Genomic DNA, 17,163 nt, shown 5'->3' on the forward strand with positions numbered 1-17,163 from the left:
ATTTAGCTGGTGCAATTAATGCAATATAAATAATCAGTCAATATCCTCCTATTTTCACATTTCTATTTTGAACTAGTTAAATGATCTTCAAAGGCTGATGGCTCCAGCACAGCAATAATTGAAGCTAAGTCTACCTTCTCTTGTATGAGGTATAACTGCTGCACAATGAAATTTCTTTATGTACAGTTGAGTTTGTCTTTCCTTAGTCCATAACCCGTCATCTTTGTTATAAATCTAAATTCTGATATTATTAGAGGGAGAAAATAATTTTTCCCATCCATTCTTTTTTATGAACTTTGTGATTTTATATGATCTGCATGAATCGCTCTTGCTGTCTCTTGCCAACCTCTCCCCCTTTAGCCTTTTTTGGCAGAAGTTTTCTTTCTTTTCCTAAATTAGTTGCACTTTTTATGCTTTTCCTCATTTTACTCTTAAGTTTCTGAAGACTTTTAGAAACATAGCAGTTTTCTTAATATTGCTAAACCATTATGTTTTGTTGCTTCCAGATGAAATTATGGAATTAGATGTGGTGGTGTGGTGGTTAGAATGCAATATTGCAGGCTAATTCTGCTGTCTTCCAGGAGTTCAGTCCTCACCGGCTCAAGGTTGACTCAGCCTTCCATCCTTCCGAGGTCGGTAAAATGAGGACCCAGATTGTTGGGGGCAATATGCTGACACTGTAAAACCGCTTAGAGAGAGGTGTAAGTCTATGAAGTGGTATATAAGTCTAGTTGGCATTATTATTGCTATTATCCATTTTGTTTCATCTTAGCCATATTGATGAGCTGCCTGAATATTCTAAAGAGGCCATTTAAATGGCAGGTTTAGCTCATTTAGCAGACACATAAATTCAGCAGCCAGGCAGTTAGTATCTTTTATTTGGTATTTGAGCAAGCAATTATTTGTTTGCTCTACACACAGTTTCTCTACACACAAATTTCTGAGACAAAAAACAACAACAATAACAACAACCCAAGGATACAGGGATCATCCAGTGGTGAAATCTAAAATTTGTTACTACCAGTTCTTTGGGTGTATCTTGGTGGGTGGGTTGGGGTAATGTGACTGGGTGGGCATGGCCAATTTTTTTTCTTTTAAAACCATTTTTTCTACAACCTCTTCAGTGAAGAGGTTGTAAAAAATGCTTTCAAAAGGCTCTGATGATCCTAGCTGAGTTGTCTGATTGGCAGAGACTTTTTTTCTTTTAAATGCCTCTGACAATCAGGCAACTCATCTTGGATCGGCAGAGGCATTTAAAAGAAAAAAAAGTCTCTGCTGATCAGGCAACTCAGCTTGGATCGTCAGAGGATTTTTTTCTTTTCAATTTGTGAAATTTACCAAAGCGCAAAATTTAAGGGAGAACTTTTATAAAATGTTTTATAGATGGCATCTAGATCCAAAAAAGTTATCTCGTATGTACCCGAATGTACAACCAAAATGTTGGAGATGTAATTGTGAGGATGCTACTTATTTTCACATTTGGTGGACATGTAAAAAGGTTAAAGCGTTTTGGATTAAAATCTGGTGGATTTTACAAAATATTCTTAAAAAGAGGTTGAAATTTACACCACAGCTGTTTCTTTTGGGTATAGTTACGGATTGTACAGTTATAGAGACTAAATTGATTTTGAATTTAATAACTGCAGCAAGACTGTTGGTGGCACAATATTGGAAGAAGCAAGGTTTACCTACAATCCAAGAGTGGACAATGAAAGTTATAAATCTAGCGGAAATGGCAAAAATCTCGGCGTACCTGAAGGATCATTCAAATGAAAGATATTTAAGAGACTGGAGAAGGTGGATAGATTATATTCAAAATAAATATCGGAATAAGAAATTGCAGATAGGTTATGAATGATTATATAGATATTTAGTGTGTCTTTAAGTAATAAAGCTAGGCGGGTAATTAGGGAATTGAAGAAACAAGAGATGTGAAATGTCATAATTGTTTAGATTAGGATTGATTATGATTGTTGAAGTTTATACCCTGTAATTTGTTCTGGGAAGGGGAGGGGGGAGGGGGGAGGTTGAGGTAGGGAAGGGGGGGAGAAATATGTAAACTTTTTGTAAAACTTTTCAATAAAAAAAAAGAGGATTTTTTTCTTTTAAAAGCCTTTGACGATCCCAGCTGAGCCACGCAATCATCAGAGGCTTTTTTTTTTTTACTTTTAAAAACGTTTTTCGGCCAAAGAGGTTGTAGAAAAAATGCTTTAAAAAGTAAAAAAAAAGCCTCTGATGATTGTGCGGCTCAGCTGGGCATTGGGTGGGGTGGGGGGGGAGCAGGGATTTTTGCTACCAGTTCTCCGAACCACCCGCCTCCATTGCTACCGGATCAGGCGATCCGGTCCGAACTGGGAACATTTCACCCCTGGCATCATCCCTATATTTTTAATAATTGTTTCATATCCCTGGCTCATTTTAGTGGGGCTTTCACAGCAGCCTATGGAATATAAGTAGACCAGAATATTAATATGTTTGCGTCATGCTTGATGTGTATGCATACTGTAAATTGCATAATTTATATGCTGATGTTTTGACACATGTCGTCATTTGCCTTCCTGCCACCCAGCTAATATGTGCCACAAGACTTCCACAAACAGTTTGAAAAACATGACAAGGGTGAGTTGAAGGTAAGGAAGGCTTAGTCACTCAGAACATCATGTACAGTATTTAATGCACAAAAGATCTAAATGCCTGCCCTCGGTATTTTTGGGGCTAGAAGTCATGATGATGTCACAAACAACAATAAAGAAACTGCTTGAGCCGTTCCATTTTTTGGTACCCCATGAGTGATAGCGTACATGCCATGGATATACTGTATATCCCAATAGAGTCACTCAAGCTATGAAGAACCGGTAGTAACAAATTTTAGATTTCACCGCTGAGGAGGAGTTTTATGATAAAGTTAAATTTGAAATTGAAAGCATATGCATGTGCTACTTATGATTAGACACTGTATTTCCAAATTTGCAAATATTGAAGAGGAAAATGTGGCTGACTTTGGGGTCTAAAATGACTTTGGGGTCTAAAATGAATCAAGAAACCGATTTATCATTTCGGTCAATGCAATGATTTGTTCATAGCTAACACTCTTCAAACAACCAAAATGATCCTTGTATACATGGACATCATCAGGCAGAATGCATAGAGTTAACAGTGGTTATATTGGTTTTAAAAGGAGGTGCAACAGCTCAATTATATTGTCAGAGATATGACCAGATGCTAATTGGAGAACAGATGCTCACACACTGCTCATGTGCGGATTCTGAGTTAAGCCAAAGAAGAAGAAAATCCTTTGAGGCAGACCAGACTTGAACAATAAAGTAATGTAACTACTTTACTTTAAGGTTACACTAACAGAATCTTGCAACTCTGAATATGCCTTTCCCTCCTTTCCGTTATCCTAAAGAGAACTAGGGAGGGTCAAGTCTGAGATGTTTTCTCAAATTCCATTCCTATATTAGACTCAAATTTCTACATCTGCTTCTTTGGCTGCAGCTATTTCTCTTCTTTTTCAAGGTTATTCTCAGAGCCTATTTCATATCTTGAAGTTATACCTATCATTTTCAAGGAGAATCTAAGGAATCATTTGAAGTCTAGCCATTGATAGAATTGTGGAATGAACATAAATATGTCATTAAGGATGAATGTGAAAAGAGGCTGCCAAAGATGAAGAAATAGAACAAAGCAAAATGGATGTCAGAAGAAAATTGAAAATTGCCAAGAAGAGAAGAGATACCAAAATTACAACAGACAAAAATTTCAGAGAGGTACTTAAAGAATTTTAAAGAACTGTTAGACAAGTAGCATTAAAAAAAGGAAACTTAAGCAAGCACATTGAGGATAGTAACAGAGATGAGAAAAGAGGGAAAGTGTTTCAAAAGATCTCTGAACTGTGAACTCAGAAGGCGGTTCCAAATTCAACCTGGTATGTGAAAGGATATCCATGGACAAATACTATAGTAACTGACTCAAAAATGATCAGAGAAAAATGGAAAGATGAAAAGAGTATATTGAAATATTGTCCATTAGGGATGTGAACATGCAAAATATTCCCTACTCGTATGAGAAGATGAATTTAGATTAGTACTCTGGTCATTTATGAAGTTGGGCAGCTACACAAAGTAATGGAATATTTATATTAATATGGTAAGCAACAGAAGAAGAGTCACTAGAGTTCTAACCAAGTGTAATGGTATGTGGGAATCATCTTGATAGATGAATTCCTTGCCAAAGGAATAGTTGGGCAAGAGAGGAAGGAGCCCCCAGTGTTCTAATGGTCAGAAAAAGAAATTTAGAAACCATTGTCAGATGGTTAAAAGTATCTGTGGGAGGTTTGTACTTTTAGACTTGCAAGATTCTGTTAATGTAGTATTACAATAAGTTGAATTAGCTCATCTGGCTCTGTTTTCTGTCTGGTTTACCTAGGCGGGCTGATTTGAAGTTATGCCAGCAAATCTGGAGAACGACACAGTGGCTAATGGATTGAAAGAGGTCAATCTATAATCTGAAAGACATGTTAGATGTTCAAACTGGCTTTAGAAAAGACTAAGTAGTATTAGACATTATTAGCTGATATATGATAAATAATTGAGAAAACCAAAGAATACCAAAAAGAAGTAGATATGTGCTTTACTGATTATAGAAAGATTTTCAATTTGTTAATCATGTCAAACTGGAATGTGCTCAGAAAAATGGGAATTTCAGGACATCTAATTGTTCTCATATGAAACCTACATGTTGGTCAGAAAGCCACATACAGATGGACTGGCAACATGGACTGTCTCCAGGTTTGCAAAGGAATGCAATCAGGTTTGATACCTTCTTCCTATTTGTGGAAGCGAAATTGGAAGCTATGTAGAAAAAGATGAATGTGGCTTTAAAATTGGAGGAAAAAACATTAATAGTCTGCTGTAAGATAACAACACTATCCATACAATCAAAAATACAAAGGATTTGCAAGCTCTAGTAATAAAAGTCAGCCCAAGTTCAAATCCAAGTAAGGGTATGGCTAGCTGATGAGAGCTAAATAGCTTGAAATAGATCTATACTAGTCTCCCTTTATTTCTTTATCAGCGATAGATAGATAGATAGAGATAGAGATAGATAGATAGATAGATAGATAGATAGATAGATAGATAGACCACCAACAGTAAAAAAAAACAGGCAGTCAAGAAATATGCTGTACTTTAGCACTTGCTAGAGCAGTATAAAGGCTTAGAAAAATATATTCAAATAGAATGTCTCTATACTGTACCTACAAAAATCAGAATCATGCAAGCAATGGTATTTCCTGTGATAACCTATGGAAGCAAAAGTTGGATGTGAAGAAACAGGATAGGAAGATTATTGATTTTTCTCAATGTTAGTGTTGGATAAAAATTCCTTAGAACACTGTGGACAAGAAAATAAATAAAAGGATCATTAAACAAAACCCAGAGTTCTTATTCAAGGCATTAATGATCAGATTGAAATTATCCTACTTTGGACACATTTTGTGAACACCTAGTTCTCTGGAGAAGTTGGGAAAAGTGAAAGGAAAGAGAAGAGGACGACTAGCAGCAAGGTAGACAGAATCAGTTGCAGTGACAATAGATATATCATTGGGAGATCTGCCGGGAGAAACTGTCATGAGAAAATATATCTATGTGATCTCTAAGTCGACAATGACTTGATGACACATATTCAGATATAGATAGCCCTAGTTTTGGCATGTCCTAATCACTATTTGGTAAAGCATCTGGATCTAGAATATCAGGAAGTGAGCATTGTCTTTGGACAAAAGAACAATCAACTTCCCCAAAGAGTTTAGCATCCACTTATTCCTATATTGTATAAAACTGAAGATAAATGTCCTGCATAAGAAAAGGTACAAGAACCCTCCCTACAAACTTCCAAAAAAGAGGCCTAGATAACTTGTTCTCTCCGACTATCCTCTCTGAAATTAATAAACTAAAGTTATTTGATGAGGAAATAAATAGTTAATTCAGTAGTATAAGTAGCATTCTTTATTTTAAATTCTATGTCTTTCCTTGTTTTATATTTCCATTTCCTGTCATGAACTCATTTGTATATTTGGTTTAATAATTAGTACATAAGCACCCCTCTGTTTAAGGATTGGCATAAAGGTTGTTCAGTTCTGAATTACTAGGATTATGGCAAGATGATCCAATGCACTTCCTTTTCTGCTTACTTAGGCCAGGATGAAGAAGCTCTGGGAACTTCCTGATATTTTACTGAGGCACCTGATATGCCTATATGTGAAGATAAGCTCAGATATGAATTTTTAAAAATATCATCCCCCTTCCCCTAGTTTTAACAGTCACATACTACTATGATCAGGAAACCAAAATCACTTATGTAAATATAAGAAAAAAACTTAATTGATAATTCCAAGTATATCTGGTATTATTATCTCATATAAGAGCATTGCTGCCATTGACTTCTATGAATGAAAGAAATTGATACCATGTTTCCCTGAAAATAAGACCTGCCCCGAAAATAAGACCTATTTAAACACCTGCGCAGCCGGTCCCCACCATATCCTCTGGTTGCTTGCTGTGCAGATAACACGAGGTGAGGAGGCGAGGCCGGAGGGGGGAAAGGGGGAGAGTAACTTGCCCACGCACCCCACACCTACATGCCATCCACGCGGAACAGCCTCGTGGCGGCCGCTCCCACAACTCTATCCACCGCTCCCACAACCCTATCCACCGCTGTTAATGGCAGCTGCAAAAAGAGTGATAGGCCCAGCAACGCGCCTTGCGCCCCCTCCTTAGGTAATGGTGCGATGGTCGCAGCAGGCCATCCTACTGTCCACAAAAGAGCTGCTTCACCAGGCCGCTTTTGCACCGCAGAAGCGGCCTTTTCTGGTGCAAAAGTGGCAGGAGGCCAAGTGATGCGGCAATTGCTGGGCCTCCTCATTGCTTGCCGTGCAGGAGGTGAGGAGGTGAGGCTGGAGGAAGAGGGGAAAAAAGGAACATAACCCACATGCCCCACCTGCCATCCACAAGAACAGCCTCATGGCAGCCGCTCCCACAACCCTAGCCAGAGCTGCTTTGCTGGTGCCACTCAGGCCACTGCCTCCAGCAAGCATGGCCACTTTTGTGTCGCTCGGCCTCCTTGTTGCTTGGAGTGCAGACAGCATGAGGTGAGGAGGTGCTGCCAGAGGGTGGGGGGAACTTGCCCCACACACCCTTACCTATGTTATATTTATGACAGTTATAACTTGGGGTCTTGTGATCCCCTTTTGTGACCTCCTGACAGGCAAAGTCAGTGGGGAAATCTAGATTGACTTAACATCTGTGTTGTAGTTTAACAACTGCAGTGATTCCCTTGACAACTGGCAGGAAAGATTGTAAAATGAGACAAAACTCATTTTTTGCCTCATTGCAAAAATTGCAAATCCCTATCCTCCCCCCCCCACCAAGGCAACTACAATGCCAAATCCCAACCACCACCAAATCCAGGGTTGGATTAATGGATTAATGGATTTAATGATTTAAAATGACTTTTATTTTGACCCCCAGACAAGATGAGTTCAAAAGGAAAGAGCTACTCCGTGGAATTCAGGAAAGAAATTGTGGAGGATTCTTAGGGCAAGAATCTGACAGCTTTCTGCAAAGAGAAGATGTTGGATCGTCATTTGATCTGAAAATGGAGAGCAGAGTACAATAACCTCAGTCAACAGGTGCACGACGGAAATGCTAAGAAGCACAAGTGTGGATCAGGTCGGCAATCATTATTTCCTGTACTTGAAGACAGTATCTCTGAATGGATCGCTGACAGGAGAGCAAAGGCTTTGGTTGTATGCAGGGCCGATATTCAAGCATTTGCCCTTGCAATGGCACCACAGTTACAAATTCCCTAGGAAGAATTCAAAGCCACTCAACACTGGCTGGATGGCTTCCTTTAGCGATATGAACTGTCTCTGAGGAAATTCACCTCACTGTTCAAGTTGGAAGATGCTGAACTTGTCAAACGCACACTTGCATTCAAGTCCTTCGTTGATGGCATTGACTTTTCCAAATACCAGCTGCCATGGATGAAACTGCAGTGTTTATGGGCCAAGGAGCTCAAAGAACAATTGATCAGAGGGGTGCCACATCAATTTATATTCCCTCCACTGGATATGTAACGTGCATATTGGCAGTTTGGCTGGATGGCAGCAAAGTTCTACCTCTAATAATCACCAAGGGCAAGAAGAAAAAAAGTGAACGGGTTTCAGGGATTTAGGTCCTTGAAACTGAAAAAGCCTGGTGTACCCAAGGAACTATCAGGAAGTGGGTTGCTAATTCTGCCACTTATTGTGCGAGGTAGCCAAGAAGCATGATAGTCTGGGATTCAGCCATCTCTCACCGTGCCAAAGACATGAAAAAGTTTCTTGCCCAGAGAAGAATTGACCAAATTATGATTTCTGCAGGAAGATACCTCCAGACATTGGACATCGCAATTAACAAGCCATTCAAGGATCAACTCCACATCGAAACCAACAAGTACATTGAGAACAGAATGGCAAGAAACCAGCGTGGGAACTTTGTGAAACTTAGCCTGCGAGAGCTTGTGACTTGGGTCAAGAATGCATGGGACAAAATCAGTGACACCTGTGTTGCCAATGCAATACGAGCAGGCTACATGGACAGGAGCTACTCTTTTAAGGAGACCTCTATTGCTAGACATCAGCAATTGGGACCAATGGTTTTAATCGAAATGGAGTTGCAAGAAACTCAGACTGCAATTCAGGGTGTGGAGAATTTTGACGATGTTCCAGAAGAAAATGACATGACTGTATTTAAATAAATTGTTGAATTTGAATAAATGGTTGAATTTGAATAAATGGTTGAGTTTGAATAAGTTGTTGAATTAGAATAAATTGATTGTTGTACCATACATGAGTATTGTGGTTTCCCTGTGTGTGGGTTTAGGGTTTGCAATTGTGGTTGCCCTGGGGTGGTGGTGGTGGTGGTTGGGATTTGGCATTGTGGTTGCCTGGGTGTGGGGGGATTTGCAATTTTTGCAATGAGGCAAAAACACTCATTTTTTGCCTCATTTTACAACCTTTCCTGCCAGTTCTCAAGGGAATCACTGCATTTGTTAAGCTACAACATGGATGTTAAGTCAATCTGGATTTCCCCATCACAAAAGGAGATCACAAAGGTCACAAAAGGAGATCACAAGACCCCAGGTTATAACTGTCTGTGGGACAGTTTGTGGGACTACCGTAAAAAAAAAAAAAAAGAGTCTCGCAAGAAATTAATTAATTGAATTTTTTTTATGGTAGTCCCAAAACTTGTTTCCCTGCACACAACGATGAGAAACAAGACAGAGCTGGAAATCAACTACCGCTACACAAAGAAAGGACTGGGTGGTAGTGGGTGGGGCAACCTTTTCTGCCCAGAAAATCCTCATTTTTGACGGCCAATGCTAAAAGCCAAGAAGGAGCTACTGGGAGGAAGCCAGTCTGGAAGTTGGGAATACCCTTTCTCCCACACCTCACCTGCCACCCCCTCAATAAAAGGGGCGGGTAGCTAAGCGAGGGGCAGGAAGTCTTACCATGCCTGTTGAGGGGGGAGAGATGGCAAGAGGAGCCATGTCTTACTCCACACGCCCCAATGAAAGGCAACAGCAGCCTGGCTGCTTCCCTTCCCCGCCCTCTCTGGTGCTGGAAGCCAACTGACAGGCACACCCACTCAGTTGCAGATTCATCCCTCACTCTCTCGCTCTCTCACCCTCACCAACCGAGATCAGCAGATCAGATTTGGTGAGCTGAATGTGCCGCCCGGGAGGAGAAGAATGTGAGAAATGGGCTCTTTTGCAGTGCCTCCTCTCACTCTTTTCCTCCTGGGCAGCAGTAGTGCATCCGGCTCACTGAATCTGGCTTGCTGATCTCGGCTGGCAGCGGCAGTGACTCTGACCCAATCCTGGTCGGCAATGCTGTGGGCAAGAACTGGCCATGCTGATCCTGCTTCATGGCTGCGCAGACAGAGCCCGCACCGGCCACTGCTTGGAGCTCCAGTGCCACTCCCCCTCCTCCCAGTCCAAGTTGACAGTGTGCCAGAAATATCTCCAGGCACCAGGAGAGACAGAACTCACTGGATCAGCTGATTCGTGGGCCATGGGCCGCGGGCCACAGTTAAGGCGCCAAGCAGCCATGAGGTGATCAAGCTCGCCTCCTATTGCACCTCAAAAAAATAAGACCTCCCCGAAAATAAGATCAAGCACTTATTTTGAAGGTCAAAAGAAAATAAGACCCGGTCTTATTTTCTTGGAAACACAGTAGCTTCATGGGACACTACCACTACACAGAAGGCAAGAATTCCCTGAATCAATAAGGTTAGTGTCCCATCACAACTAAGCATTTTAAAATCCTATGGAATTTGGTACGTGAAATTTAAATAATAATTGCAGTCTGTAGGATTTTGGAATCCATATAATTTAATAGCCCATTTTAACTGTAAACTCCCCATTTTAATTGTTTGGCTTTTTTAGTCAAGGAAATGGATAAATTGCTTCTAAGTTAATTTCCTTCGGCCTTGTACTCTGTACATCCTGGGATCCCCTTGCAGTGCATGAAAGAGAAGTTTCACAGATTTCATCTTCTAAATGATTCATATTCTGAAAGGAAGAACAAACCCAATGGGGACAGCTATTCCGCAGAAAGTTCATGCTGAGAAGGAAAATAAGACTTTGGAGGAGTTACCTTGATAAACTTTGATTGCCTCCCCATCCCCTCCAATTTTTCATGGACTGCCTACAACAACTACCTTTATAATTAGATGCTTCTTGCCTGCTGGGCCCTCCACAGAGATCAAACACTTCTCTTCTCACCAACAGTTGAACAACCTTGTGTCTGCATGGAATACAAAGCACCGTTTAACAGCTGTGCTTCACACTTAGCACAAAGAGTTTCTGGAAACATGACCTTTCTGTGGAACTAGTAATTGAAGGGACATTCCTTGGGGAATATGAAAAGCTTCAGCTTGTAAAAAATAATCAAATGGCATTCCTTCTTGAAATGTTTGGTTCCAAGAAAAATGAGAACCACTGGTTTGCTTTATCTGCAAGAATATAAATTGTTTGCAAACTAGGGCTGGGAAATATTTTTTTCCTCTCAGTTAGGAGGTGAGTTCCTTCATAGCTATCTGATATGAGACACATGCTGGTTCCTATCTTACCTTGTCTATTGGACTTCTTTTAGAGGTTTTCATCATTCACTCTTACAGTTAGTCTAAACCGTTTGCTTTCAAAATTACAATAGGCTCTGGCAGATTCTCAGTGCATACTGTCTCCTCCTTTACACAATTTATTGAATGCTAGTGTGCATTCAACAAAAACATATGGTAAGTGACAATGTGGGAAGTTAATTCTGATTTGTAAAAAAAAAGGGGGGGTGACTCTTTGTTTAAATATAAGTGTCATTTGATCTTGGAAATCATAATATAGGCAAAAGCTAGGGACTGTTTTCAAGAATTTATTTTCAGCTGCAAATGAGAATGAGGCCTTGAGTACATACAGGAGCAGACTATAATGTGGTACAGATTTTATTACATATGAGGCAGTGAATAAAAGGGATGTTGAACATGTGTAGAAGGCTATTTCCTTAGCAGTCACCTGCTAAGGAAATAGCCTTTAAACATCTTAGAATGAATTATTTATTATAGTTCTCCCACTTTCATTTTAAACTCAAGTTGCTTCTCTCACAGTGCTGGGTTGTTGTTACCCTGGAGCACAAAGGATGAGGCTGCCTAGTTCAGAGACTTTTATTAGTGTTATGGGCCATCAACTTAATCGCTATCAAGCAGCAAAGCCCAAGGAACAGTTCTTTCTCTTCTTCAATTTATAGGCATTATCCTCACTGGACACCATTTACTGAATTTGCTCATTGAGTCAATCTGCTTTGTAAGACCAACACAAATAAATTCTGCCATTGGAAAAGAAAAAAAAAAGGCTTTAAAAAATAATAATAGAAGCCATTTAATGCTCCAAAAACCTGGGACAAAAAGTAGATGGAGATGCTGAACAAAGTTAAGACAAAAGCACAGATTGTGTATATGAGAATAATGTCAGTTAATGGAAATTTAATACCTCAAGACTGGGCAATAGTCTGAAATCACCAGTGAAAACGATATAGTGGTCCTTGATTTATGACTGATTATTTAAGGACCACTCAGAGTTACAAAAGGACTCCAGAGTAGCTTATGACCTGGATTTGAAGTATTTTTGAAGTTTTGATGGCCTCTCCACTCCCAATCCTATCACTTTTAGGGTGCTCAGCAATGGTCTCCCATTTACAGCTGTTTGTAGTATCTTGTGTTATGTGGCTGCAGTTTAAATACCAATGTTTACATCCAGTTTCTGACAAAAAACAACAATTTCACTTAACAACTATGGTGAGTCATTAATGATTGTTGAATAAAAGGTCATAAAATTAGGCATGATCACATAGTAAACTGCTTAATTACTGGCATGACTTATAACTATAATTTTGGGCTCAGTTATAGTTATAAATCAAGGACTACCTGTATTCAGTTCAATCTCACTCACTTACTCTTGAACCAATTCAGGTTTCTGGACTAATTTCAAACATGCCACTTAGCATACTTTATGAAAGATTAAAGTTAAATTATCTTTGACTAGTTTAACAGATCAGTTTAAATTGGTAGGGGGAAATCCAGATAACTGAAACCTCTTTGTCTGTTGTGACTGTTGGATTGAAAAGCATCCTGAGACTATGAACAGTTCAGAGTGCAAACTCACTGGAACAGTTGAATTGCAGTCTGCCAGCCACCATGAGGGATTTGGGGAAGAAGGGGATGAAGTGTTGAATGTTGATTTTAGAAAAGGCATCTAGTTGCTGAGAGATATGAGACATTTTGGAGAGACCTCCTTTATGAGTTCACTATAACTATGGATAACAGTTATCCATAGTTATAGTGGATAAGATTCTATATTTACCACAGACAAGCATTAACAACATTTTAACATCTTCCTGAAATCTGTATTGTCTTTGCTTCCTTGATTTTGCCAACTACAGTATATGATGCTTGACCAGCATACAACTACTACTGATTGTGTCATGATTTTGTATGAGCTGAATCTCAGTTTTCTAGCCCTTATCTAGTTAATTAGCATACAGGTATCAAGAAAATTCAGATACCACCTACATGTATTTCATGCCATGGCTCTAAGCAATGGCTAGTGGCTTTGTGTAGTAAACATTGCTGAACAACAGGAATAGAAGACTGTAGAATTTTGTAATATAAATGTCAAGTAATAGAACAGTACTCCCTCAGCATCATCCCAGGAATTAGTAATCTATATTGAAGTAGCTCTCCAACCAACCCAAGCAGAGTGTTGAAGGTTGGTAGTCTTAAAAGTTATTCTACAGAATCAATATTCCTACGGGGTACTAAAGTAGTTTCAAATCCAAGTGAAGCATAAAACATTTGATAATCCCTTTCATATCATGTCTAGAAGTGAAATTGGCAAATAAACCTTCTTCAGCAATTGGAGTTGAAGAAGAAAGTTGGAAATCAGTGTTGGAAGTTCAGGTGAGGTTTCTTTAGTGAGGTTTCTTTGATGATTCCTGATAAAGTTTCTAATAAAGAAGTCATACAAAGCTCCATGGGCCACTTTGCCCACTAATATTTTTAATAGAACAAGGCTGAGAAAAGGTTCCTGAGATGAGAGATTGCAAAGAGAAAAAGAAAACACACACACACACACACACACACACACACACACCTTCTTAATAAGAAACAAACATCATATGAATATACAGATTTGGCTTCAGTATGTTTCTCTAATATAGGCTCCTGAAGTAATCACTTCAGTTACCTCCATATATGATCTTTGGTCTCTGCAGTAAACTGTGTAATCAGCAGTTGGGGTGTGTGTGAGTGAGTTTGACAGCCCTTGAGAGCCTTCCTTACAAGAATTATTTATTTATTTATTAAATTTATGTGCCACCAATCTGGTTGCTCAAAGTGACACAAAAATTGTTCTGAAGCAAAAATGCTTCCCTTATTTGAATAAAGAGCAGATGAAGCCTATCAGAGTTGCTTTCAATCTCTCTTGACCTTTTAGTTCCTATGTATGGAACATGTACTCTCCCTTAAAGAAAGGATGAACACAACTTAATGGTAAAACCCTCAAGGGCAGATAAGATATGTGAATGAACTTCTGACTTTCTTTGTTTAGCTGAAATGTGTGGCTGCCATCAGGAGCTGGAGAGGAGGAAGAAACCAGTTGGCTTAGTTCAGTGTTTCTCAACCTTGGAAGCTTGAAGCTGGCTGGGGGATTCTGGGAGTTGAAGTCCACCCATCTTCAAGCTTCCAAGGTTGAGAAACACTGGCTTAGTTAGTCCTTTGCCCACCTTTACTTCACTTGAAAAGCATCATTCTTTTCAATTACTCCCCTTGTATCTGTTATGACATAAATCAATCCAGTAAAATCCATCTGGAAATAAAAACTGGAAAGGAAAATACAATCTTTCATTCTTACCAGTTCTCTTACTTTTTTTTTTTTAACTTTTCTGACCTTAAAATAAATGGTTAAACTTCAGAACTCTTTCAAAACTCCAGAACATCATTGTGCCACATGCTATAAGGTTTATACATAAAAAAACCACTAAACTAAAATGAAACAATCCTCATTATGCATTAAGTATGGCCTTCTGAAAGAGTGTGAAAATGGCCCAGCTCTACACCCAGACATTGAAGTGGGATGGAAGGAACCTTAGCAAGTATAATTGTAGACTCAGTGGGATGTTCTGATTCTGATGTTGTGGAATGCTCTTGGTTATGTTTATTCTGCTTTTATTGAATGTCATTGGGACCCACCAAAGTTATAGATCACCATATAACTCTCCTAAATAAATACCTAATCTTATATTAACTTCTCTTTTAGTTGTCCACAACAAGCCCAACCTATATCCAAGCTCTATTTCCAAGCCCAGCAATTGTCAAAAAGCAGAACTGCCCTTGAGATCTGGTTTCAAGATTGATGGAAGGGGAGGAGCTGTATCTTCTAAATGTCTCCCTTATATCTGACATTTGTCCCTTGCTAACTTTCATTCCCTTCAGGAATGGCCAGCCTCTTTTCTTCAGAAACATAGCCACTGGTTTTAATTATTAATCTTAGAGAAAAAGAAATTCATTTAAATATGTTGCTGGCCCAAGAAAGATCAGAGATGATTTACCCCGTTTAGTAGCTAGTTTTGAAACAGAAAAATAAATGTATTATTAGGATTTGTGTATTTAGTTATGGGTCTTTTATAAACCCATATTGATGCTTCTGTTCTTGTGCTATATAGCTAGTGAGGATGGGGGAATTCTGTGGGATTCATAACCAGGATCTGTCTTTGGAATGGAAAAGGTTGATCTATTCCTAGCTGTTCTTTTACTTCCCATTATACTTTTCTCTCCGCCACTGAATACCCAAAGGTAGACAAGCTAGGAGGCTAAATGAGGATGGACTGAGATAGAGTGTAAGATGCAAATCTTTTGTTGATAGAGGTCATTTTCTCTTGCAATGAAAAATGATTCTAATTAACCCCCTTTATTATGAATTCCTTACAACAGCTGAAGCTATAAAGGGACTTGGTTTCCATTCAATCATGGAACTTGAGCAGCAGAAAGTCAAGGCTGGGGCAGGATTAAGAAAAACAGAGAGGATTTTCTTTCTTCAACCAGGAGTGGGGGAAAAAATGAAAAGTAAAGTTGTACTCTTAAGCTTGGGTATTTCACAATTATTCACACTGCCTCACAGCTGAAATGAGGACATATATTAAGAACTGACATCTTTAAGCTCAAATGTCCTAACTATCTATGCCAGGGGTGTCAAGCTCATGTTGCCATGGGGGTGTCATGTGATGTATTGGGTCTTTTCCCCTCTTCGCTAAATGCCATGGGCGTGGCCAGCATATGACGCATCTGACCCATGGGCCGGGAATTTGACAGCCCTGATCTATACAGACATACAAACCCTCATCAGCAAATCTGATTTGCTCCTTTCCTAAATTAATTATTCACAGATAATATTTCCAAATTGAAAGACAGCTTTCAGTAACCTTTTAAGGCACTGGTTACCAAGGAGGGTTGGCATAGGATTAGCACCCCTACCCTATAAAACTAAAAAATTGCTAAAGAAACAGAAAGTAAACTAAACGTTCATAGTGATTGTATAGCAATTGTAATGACCATGAAAATTTTAATCAATGACACTAGCATGAAAATGTCAAACCTCAATATGACAACATTATAATAAAGCTGAATGGTTGATTGACACTCTGGACAAAATTTACAACACAAATCGCAACACAGAATGTTCAATCTTTATATCAATGTGGGAAACTTGCACAAGTACTATGTGAAATTGACTATGGTCTACAAATCCTGGGCATTAGTGAGGCCAGATGGACTGGTGATGAGAAAACCATTTTATTTTCTGAACATCAAGATTTACATGAATATGGAGTGACTTTGATACTAAGCAAGCAAGGAAAACATTGATAGGCTGGAAAGTTATTAGCCCTTCCCTCCAGCCCCCATATAATTGTAGCCAAGTTTCAATCAAGACATATAAAAACAACTATTATCCAAGCCTATGTACCAACTGAAGAAAAAGATAATGCAGAAAAAGATGCATTTTATGACCAGTTACAAAGCATGATAGATGAAATCCCAGGACCTGAAATTACTATTTGGAAATTTACCTCTCAGATTGGTTGTGATAGGGATGGCTTGAAATATGATAAGTGCTCTGATCCTGGTGAATGATTATTATTGTTCTGTAGTATAAATGGCTTATGCATTAGAAATAAGTACTTTGTACATAAGAATTTTCATAAGAAGACATAGAGATCACCTGATGTGTAACAAAGAATGAGACTGACTACATATATACTAGTAAACAATGGAGGTCATCCTTGTAAGATGTACGTGTCTACTGAGGAGCAGATATTGCATCTGATCATTATCTCTTGATGTCATCAGTTTGTCTTTGCCTGAAAAAACTACAGACACAAAACCAATTTGTTCACTAGCTGTTGAAAGTCTAAAAGAGTAATTTAAATACTTCAAAATAAGTTGGTTAAAAAAGAGTTCCAAATATAGTTGCAAAATCAGTTTCAGATTTGCAAAATATTGATGATTCTGAAGCACA

At 39.0% G+C, this 17,163-nt stretch overlaps 1 protein-coding gene across 4 annotated transcripts in view; it reads left to right on the forward strand.

Annotated features, from left to right (window-relative positions):
* ASIC2 (acid sensing ion channel subunit 2) overlaps positions 1-17,163 on the forward strand; it is a 567,697-nt gene that overhangs the window by 143,177 nt on the left and 407,357 nt on the right. The window lies entirely within an intron of this gene.

This window comes from Pantherophis guttatus, chromosome 4, assembly GCF_059756535.1.
Source record: "Pantherophis guttatus breed Tessera chromosome 4, ASM5975653v1, whole genome shotgun sequence".
In the NCBI taxonomy this organism is placed as follows: domain Eukaryota; kingdom Metazoa; phylum Chordata; class Lepidosauria; order Squamata; family Colubridae; genus Pantherophis; species Pantherophis guttatus.